The sequence below is a fragment of the Chiloscyllium plagiosum genome, unplaced genomic scaffold (genome assembly GCF_037043375.1).
Source record: "Chiloscyllium plagiosum isolate Xiang-an unplaced genomic scaffold, Cpla_swu_hap1 HiC_scaffold_18, whole genome shotgun sequence".
Taxonomy (NCBI): domain Eukaryota; kingdom Metazoa; phylum Chordata; class Chondrichthyes; order Orectolobiformes; family Hemiscylliidae; genus Chiloscyllium; species Chiloscyllium plagiosum.
Genome location: NW_028270156.1, coordinates 86,449,618 through 86,458,665, shown reverse-complemented (window position 1 = coordinate 86,458,665; position 9,048 = coordinate 86,449,618).

Genomic DNA, 9,048 nt, shown 5'->3' with positions numbered 1-9,048 from the left:
TAGAATTTGCCGGACTCTGGGACGGTCCGACAGATTGGAAAGCTGCGTGTGCTACTATTTTTCAAAAGGACCCGTTAGCTTAACGTCAGCATTGGGGAAAATGCTTGAAGCTCTCAAGGAAGTAATACAGAGATAGGTGGGTAGAAACTGTCCCATTGAACAGATGCAGCATGGATTCATGAAAGGCTGGTCATGTTTAACGTATTTACTGGGATTATTTGAAGACATTACGCGTGTGTTGGACAAGGGGGAAACGGTGGAGGTGGCGTATCTGGATTCCCAGCAGTCATTCGATAAGTTGAGTATCCTTCCTAAGCACAACTGTAATGGAATCCCTCATCAAAAATGCCACTCTCCCTCCTCTCTTATCCTCATTTTATCGTTCCCCTTGTATCTATACCCTGGAACATAAAACTGCCAGTCCTGTCCATCCCTGAGCAAAGTTTCTGTAATACCATGATATACAATTGCCTGGTTCAAAATCATATCCTGAGCTCATCTACATTCCCTATCAGGCCTCTTACATTGAAATAAATGCAATGCCACTGCTTAATCCTACCTCGTTCTGTGCCTTGACCTTTCCTGCCTTGATTGTCAACTTTTCAACTGTACCAGCCTCAGATATACCTCTTTTCTCATTACCTCTTTGCGTTTACGCCCACTCCCTCACTGGTTTAATGCCTCCTGAATAGCACTAGCAAATCTACCTAACTGGATATTAGATACATTCCAACTCAGGTATAATCCATCCCTCGTATGCAGATCAACTAGTCCAGAGGAGATTATCATTATCAAACAATGTGAATCCTTCTCCCCTACACCAGATCATTCGCCACTCGTTCATCGGCTCCATCAGGCTATTCCTACTCTCACTAGCATGCAGCACTGAGAATAATCCAGATATTATGACAAACGAGGGCCTGCTTTGCTTCTTCCAGGCTAATTTGCTATATTCTCTCGTCAGGACTTCATCCTTTACTCCTCTGACGTCATTGGTACCAATGTACAGCGAACACCCACTGGTCATTCTCCGCTTTGAGAATATTCTGCACCATCTGTGAAACATCCTTGATCCTGGCACCAGGGAGGCACCACTCCACTCTAATGTCTCACTGTCAGCTACAGAAAGGGCAGTCTGTGTCCCTGATTAGAGAATGCCCTATCACCATCGATCGCTTGGAACCTGATGTACCACTCATTATGTTAGAGCCACTCTCAGTACCAGTAACTTGGCTGTCATTGCTTCATTCCCCGGAATATCTGTTAACATCTACTTTTTCCGAAACAGTATATTTGTTTGACATGGGGATAGCTACAGGAGACTCCTGCACCACCTACCTCGCTATCCTACCTTTCCGGGAGGTAACCCATCTACATGACTGTATCTGCAGCTTTCCTACCTGAAACTGACAGCTATCACACTCCCTGGCTCCTGTAATTTCTTAATTACCATTTACAAATGCTCCATCTGATCCATGCGATTCAACAGGATTTGCATCCTCACTTCTGCATACAATCATCAGGATCATTGAAACTCGCCCTAATCTCGGACATCCAACAGGAAGAGCTCATCCCAGTACGAATGGCCATTTAACTTTAACGTTCCACAGTCCCAGAAAAATGCAGAATCTTACTGCTTTACAAAACATGACTCGAGATTAAATTAGTACCAATACTTTGTATTTAAAATTTTAATCAAAATATCATAAGATAGGTATTTAAAATAATAATGTCTCACCCAACTCAATGTTGTAGATTTAATGAAGTAAAACACACTAAAATTTACCTTTTAAGAGACTGAAACACATTGAGCTGATCCCCACTGTGAGTCACAGAGACAAAGAGCATGGAAACAGACCCTTCGGTCAAACTCGTCCATGCCGACCAGATGACCTAACCTCATCTAGTCCTATTTGCCAAAAACTGGCCCATATCCCTCTAAACGCTTCCTACTTGCATACCCACCCAGATGCCTAATAACTGTTGCAATTGTACTAGGTTCCACAACTTCGTCTCGCAGTCAATTCCATATACGCACCACCTTCTGCGTGAAGACATTGCCCCTTCAATCCGTTTTAGATCTTTTCCCTCTCAACCTAAACCTATGCCCTCTTGATCTGGACTCCCCCACCACAGAGAAAATGCCATGTCTATCTATCCTATTCATGTGCCTCATGATTTTATAAACCTGTATAAGGTCACCCTTAAGTCTCTGACATTCCAGGAAAAAAATTGCCCCGGCATATTCAGCCTTTCTCTACACTCAAACCCTCCAAGCCTGACAACATCTTGGTAAATCTTTTCTGAACCCTGTCAAGTTACACAACATCTTTTTGATAGTTGCAGAACAGAATTGCTCACAATATTGCAAAAGTAGATTAACCAATGTCCTGATCAAGCACAACATGACCTCCCAACTCCTGTACTCAATACACTGAACAATAAAGAAAGCATTCCAAACAGCTTCTTCGCTATCATATCTAAACACGTCTCTACTTTCAAGGAACTATGAAGCTGTACGCCAAGTTCTCGTTGCTCAGCAACAGTCCCGACGACCTTTCCATTAAGTGTAAAAGTCTTGCTAAGATTTGCTTTTCCAAAATGTAGCACCTCATATCTATCTAAATTAAACTTGTGGGCGGCACGGTGGCACAGTGGTTAGCACTGCTGCCTCACAGCGCCAGAGACCCGGGTTCAATACCCGCCTCAGGCGACTGACTATGTGGAGTTTGCACGTTCTCCCCGTGTCTGCGTGGGTTTCCTCCGGGTGCTCCGGTTTCCTCCCACAGTCCAAAGATGTGCAGGTCAGGTGAATTGGCCATGCTAAATTGCCCGTAGTGTTAGGTAAGGGTTAAAATGTAAATAGTAAGTGTAGGGGTAGGGGTATGGGTGGGTTGCGCTTCGGCGGGGCGGTGTGGACTTGTTGGGCCGAAGGGCCTGTTTCCACATTGTAAGTAATCTAATCTAATCTAAACTTCATCTGCCACTCCTCAGCCGATTGACCCATCTGATCAAGACCCAGTTGTAAACAGAGGAAACCTTCTTTATTGTCCACTACACCTGCAATTATGGTGCCATCTGCAAACTTACTAACTGTATCTCCTATATTAACCGTCCAAATCATTTATATAAATGACGAAAAGTAGTGGACCCTGCACCAACCCTTGTGGCACACACGGTTACAGGCCTTCTTTCTGAAAAACAACCCTCCACCATCACCCTTTGTCTTCTACCTTTGAGCCAGTTCAATATCCAAATGGCCAGTTCACCGTGTATTCCGTGAGATCTAACCTTCCTAAACAGTCTCCCATGGGGAACCTTGTCGAAGTCCTTATTGAAGTCCATATAGATCACATCCATCGCATGGGTCCATCAATCCTCTTTGTTACTCTTCAGTAAACACAATCAAGTTTGTGAGATGCGATTACCCATGTTGAATATCCCTAATCAGTCCTTGCCTTTCCAAATACACGTACATCCTATCTCTCAGGATTCCCTCCAACAAAGTGCGCAGCACCGATGTCAGGGTCACCGGTCTAAGGTTCCCTGGTATGTCCTACCTGCCTTCCTTAAACAATAACACCACATTAACCAACCTGTAGCCTTCTGGCACCTCACTAATTTCTCAGCAACAGGCCCAGCAATTACGTGAATAGCTTCCCACAGAATTTTCAGGGTACACCTGATCATGTCCTGGGGCTTTATCCACCTTTATGCATTTCAAGACATCCAGCACGTCCTCCTCTGTATTATGGACATTTCTCAGGATGTCACCATCGATTTCTCCAGATTCTACATCTTCCATGTCCTTCTCCACAGTAAACACTGATGCAAAATACTCGTTTAATATCTCCCCCAGCGCTTGCAGCTCTACACATGGGCTGCCTTGTTGATCTTAGAGGGGCCCTATTCTCTCCTTAGTTAGCTTTTTGTTTTTAACGTATTTATAAAACCCTTCGGATTATCCTTTACCCTGCAAGGTTTGTTATTCGACTGGGACAACACGTCTATCCTGGGATAGGCTATGCAAAGACATGCCAGAGAATTCCTAGAGGCCTGGCACTCTAACCACAATGCCATAAACAGGCACATAGACCTCGATACCATCTATGAACCCCTCAGAAAACGAACAGGAAATGACATCACCACATACCCCAGGAACCACATCCAGGACAAGCATATAAATAGAAAGCAGGAGACAACAGCTGTGCTTACTTGGAGGTCGCCACTGATGTTGTTACCTAGCCAGGTAATGGAATGTCTGGATATCAAACCTACAGCTCAGCAAGTATAGCTACACACTAATCCTTAACCCTATTCGGCAAAGTTACCTCGTTCCCCCTTTTTGCCCTCCTGATTTCCCTGTTAAGTGCACTCCGATTGACTTTACATTCTAAGGAGTTTTCAGATTTTTGAATTGGAATAATTCAATATATTACATTTTGATAAAACAAACTAAGGCAGGACTTACACTAATTTAAAGTAGGCCTTGAGTAGTGATATAAAACAAAAAAAAAACCCTAAGGGTTCAGGTCTTTGAAATTTGTGTCACATGTAGACAGGGTGGTAAAAAAAAAGTGTTTCGTACATTTACCTTCATTGCTAACACCTTTCAGTCTCGGGGTTGAGACGTAATGTTGAGGTTGTACAGGATGTTGGGGAGGCCTCTTCTGGAATTCTGTGTCCAGTTCTGGTTGTGCTGTTATAGGAAGGACATTATTAAATCGGAGGAAGTTCAGAAGAGATTTCCCAGGATGGTGATGGGAACGGAGGAATTTTGTTATCTGGAGAGGTTGGATCGGTTGGGATTTCTTTCACTAGAAGATAGGAGGTTGAGGGTTTGATCTTATTACAGGTTTATAAAATCGTGAACAGTGTAGATATGGTGTGTGGCTGGAGGAGAGGCGAATTCCAGACTAGGGTGCATTCTTTTTGAGAAGAGATGAGAAAGGTTTGAAAAAGACAATAAGGATTTTTTTTATTATTACACACGTGGAATGAACTTCCAGGGGAAGTGGTATCTGTAACTACAATTATAATTGTTATAATTATACAAGCGGAGGCAGGTGAGATTAGTTTAGTTTGGAATTCCGGTCGATATGGATTGGTTGGACCACAGGGTGTGTTTCCTTGCTGTATAACATTATGACTCTAACTCTCGCTATCTCTGAATTCCTCCATCCTCACAAATCTCCCGATCACTGTCACCTCATTCAGTTTCACAACTCTTTCTTATCTCTGCAATTCCTCTCCTGCCTCAGAACCCTCACTACCTCTGGTATCACAAAAACCTCAATCTCTAACTTCCTCCAAACTCCTCCAGTCTCATCACCCTCCCTATCTCTAAGCTTGTCCACCCTCACAAATCTCTGTGATATGTGCCTCTCTCTAATTCCAGCTTTGAGCATAGCCAATTTTTATTACATATTCCTGCTCCCTGAGCTCCGTAATGTCCCGTTTAAACTCACTGTTTCATTTTCCTCCCAAAAACATGAATCAATCATGTACCATCTATTCGAATATCTGACTCTCTGACCTGGTTTCTAATGTGGCTTGTCATATTCCGATAAGAAGTGCCTCGGAGGTCCACAGGACAGGAAAAGGCTCTGTGGTCGACCGGATCTGTACTGTAAAGAAATCTTCCAACTAACTATTCTAATCCCATTTTCCAGCACTTAGCCCATAGATCTGTGAACCTTGGCATTGCAATGTGTCTTAAATGAAATTGAGACGTCTACGTCTCCTACCTTTACAGACAGTGAGGTTTAATGCAACTATTGCTCTATGATGACATCACCCACAGGAATACAGAGCAGCTGGGCCCTTGCAAACCAGAGATCCCCCACAAATTGGCAGGGCCTCTGAGTGAGGGCACGAGATTTCCCAGGATGGTTCAAGGAATGAGGATGTTAGTTGCAGAGTTTGGGTTTGTTTTACATTAGTTATTCATGTGACATTGGTATTGCTAATACACATCAAAAATAGCCATCTACAATCATTGGACTCTCCTTCTCAGCCTCTTCCCTTGCCTGGGCTGTGGTAACCTTCAGGTTAAACAACCACCAGTCATCTCTCCCGAATAAGAGAGCAGCCCCATGGTCTGGTAGGACAATACTGACTTTATCTTTTACACAGTGATGCCACTTTATTTCGTGGATGGAGAGGGGGAATACTGAATATGGTTGTTGGGATACCACTCAGGCACAGTGCTTTGTCCTGGACGATGTTCACTTGCTTTAATATTTTTGGGGATGCACTGATGCAGGCAAATGGAGAATGTTCCAACACAATCCTGATGTTTACCTTATAGACAGCCATCAGACACTGGGGAATCAGGGGTTTGGAGAAACCGAGACTGCTCTCCTCGTAGTAAAGGAAACTGAGGGGAGCTGTAATGGGGAAGTGTACAAAAAAAAAGTAGGATGCTCAAATATACACTCAGCAGCTCATCATAAACAGATTATAGAACACATTGTGGAGGTTGGGGAGATCTTTTGAGAGAATTGGATGATTCAAAGGAGAACTTTTCTGCTGCAAACGGGAATGACCTGGAACACAATACTCACAGACAATGCAAATATCCAGGTCCTGATGAATTCAATAATTCTTTCAGAGTTTGGAGTTACAATTACTGAAATTGCCATCTGAATGTCCAACTGTAATATCCTGTAATACAAGTTTATAAAATCCGTCACTGTCAGTTCAGATTGGAAACTCACACCATCCCCACCCCCTGGCCCTGGATGACTGTACACATTACCCCTTGTGGAGGTCAGCATTCAATCGAGGGGGAAATCTACGTGGGTTTCTATGAGTTTCCACCTTGGGCTATCATGTGATTGAACAGAGCAGATCTTTGACACATTGGACAGAATGTTCCAAGAGTCAGTGAGATATGGAGAGCAGGATTTGCTTCCTTTTGTTTCCTTCTGTGCTGCCGCTGTGCCTCATCAATAAGACATGGGGTGTGAAAGGCCCATGCAGCTCGATGGGCAAGTTGTATCCATTCTGACCAATGGGTAGTAAGATCTCCCCAATCATTCCAAAGAGTATTCCTAAAAAAAGATAACAATTGTGCATGCTTCCCAATGCTCAGTGCTCCCAGTGAACATTTAGAAGAATGAGGAGTGTCTCCTCGAAAAGGCATATCTGGAAAGCTCCAAGAGGATTGTAAACTGTTGACAGAGAGATATTCATAGGAAAAGTGGGCAACAAGTTGCCAGATGAAGTAGAACTTGGGAAAACGTGGAAGCTGTTAATTTTGGAGGAGATAATAAAATAACAGAGTTACTATTTAAATGTGGAAACTGTAGAAAGCTGCATCACAAAGGGACCAGGGGTAATTGTGCAGGAAACACAGGAAGCTACGATGTAGTTACATCAGGGAATCAGGAATGTTGTTCCTGATTTCAAGGAGTTTGAAATATTAGAGTAGAGAGAATATTCCTTAGGGCAACTGTTCAAAGTGTGATTGAGATCGCATCTGGAGTAATGTGAGCAGATTTGCTCCCTTTATTTAAGGAACTGCGTCAGTTTATTGGAGGCATTTCAGAGAAGATACAATGGGATGATCCCTGGTTTCATGGATTATCCTTTAAGCAAAGGCTGAACGGCTTAGAACTCTACTCACTGGATATTGGAGAATGAGATGTGATCTCTTTGAAACATACAGGATTCTGTCGAGGTTGGACAGGGTAAATACTGAGAGGACATGACCCATCATGGGAGAGTCTGGATCTAGATTCTGGGTCAGTCATGGAATCAAGGGTACTATTTGGATTCATCTAGGAGAAGGTAATTGTAACGCCTGAAGAAGGGCTTATGCCCGAAACGTAGATTCTTCCTTGGATGCTGCCTGACCTGCTGCGCTTTTCCAGCAGCACATTTTTCAGTTACTATTTGGATTCGTCATGTTGAAGCCAACACCGACACGGGTAAGTAGCAATTGAGCTGGGGTGAGGTGGAGACGAGCAACATCTTAGAGATTGGAAATCCCGGTGTTTGTGATTGTGTGGATGTCTGATCAGAAGATCACCTTGGGGTCAGATATAACAGCAATATTGTGAAGAGTGTAGTGCTGCCTCAGACAGTTCCCAGTGAGCGGGAGTGGCTCAATGGTAAGGGAGAGTAATTTGTAATAGCAACTGAAGGCAACGGGTTTACCTATTACAATGTTTCATTGGAGGAAATTGTCGCGAATCGTGGGAGTGTGGTAAGCAGTTTGATAACTGAGCATCAGTGGAGCAATGGAGAGGGATGATGGGGAGGGAGAGCTGGGCATTATCAGTGTACATGTGAAACCTAACACGGTGCTTTTGGACGATGTCACCTCCTGGCAGCATGTAGGTGAGAAACAGGAGGGCCAAGGAAAGATCCTGAAGGGACACTAAATACAAGGAATTCAGAAAGGAAAGGAAAGGAAAGGAAAGGTGACGGAGCAGAATTCTTCAACGATAGTGAGGTCAAATATTAGATTTTGGCAGAATGGATGAGAAGGACATAACCAGAAAAAAATCAGACAGACAGAACAAGGAACGGTATCTGTGATGGGCGAGGGGCATTGATGAGGAGGAGACAGAGGTGTAATGTCTGTAGTTTCGCTAGATTAGGGTAAAGTGGCAAGATGAGCTCTAATAAAGCTTGACACTGAACTGAAAAAAAGATGTTAGATTCGGGCTCAACCCAGAAGCACCAAATGACACAGTTTGGCTCGGTGGGCGTGTGGGAGGAAGGGAAGCAGCTGAGGCAGCTCATCGGATTGTCTCAATCTTATTGGCAGAGAAACTCCATGTATCTCTCACTCTTATTATTGGTGGGGAGCATGGAAGAGACAGGATGATAGGCAGTGTTTCACAGAGTACTTAAAATGAGTGAACAAACCTGCTGTCCACTGAAAAATCTTGCCCTGTTTCAATAATTTGGTGAGTGGAGCAGCGACACTGTTCAAATTCGGCACAAACTTTTGTTACTGCTCTTTTCATCGATAGTGTGGGAAATTCCGCAATTGCTTTCGTTTTCAAACGTCATGGGGCTATTTCTTCCGTGTCC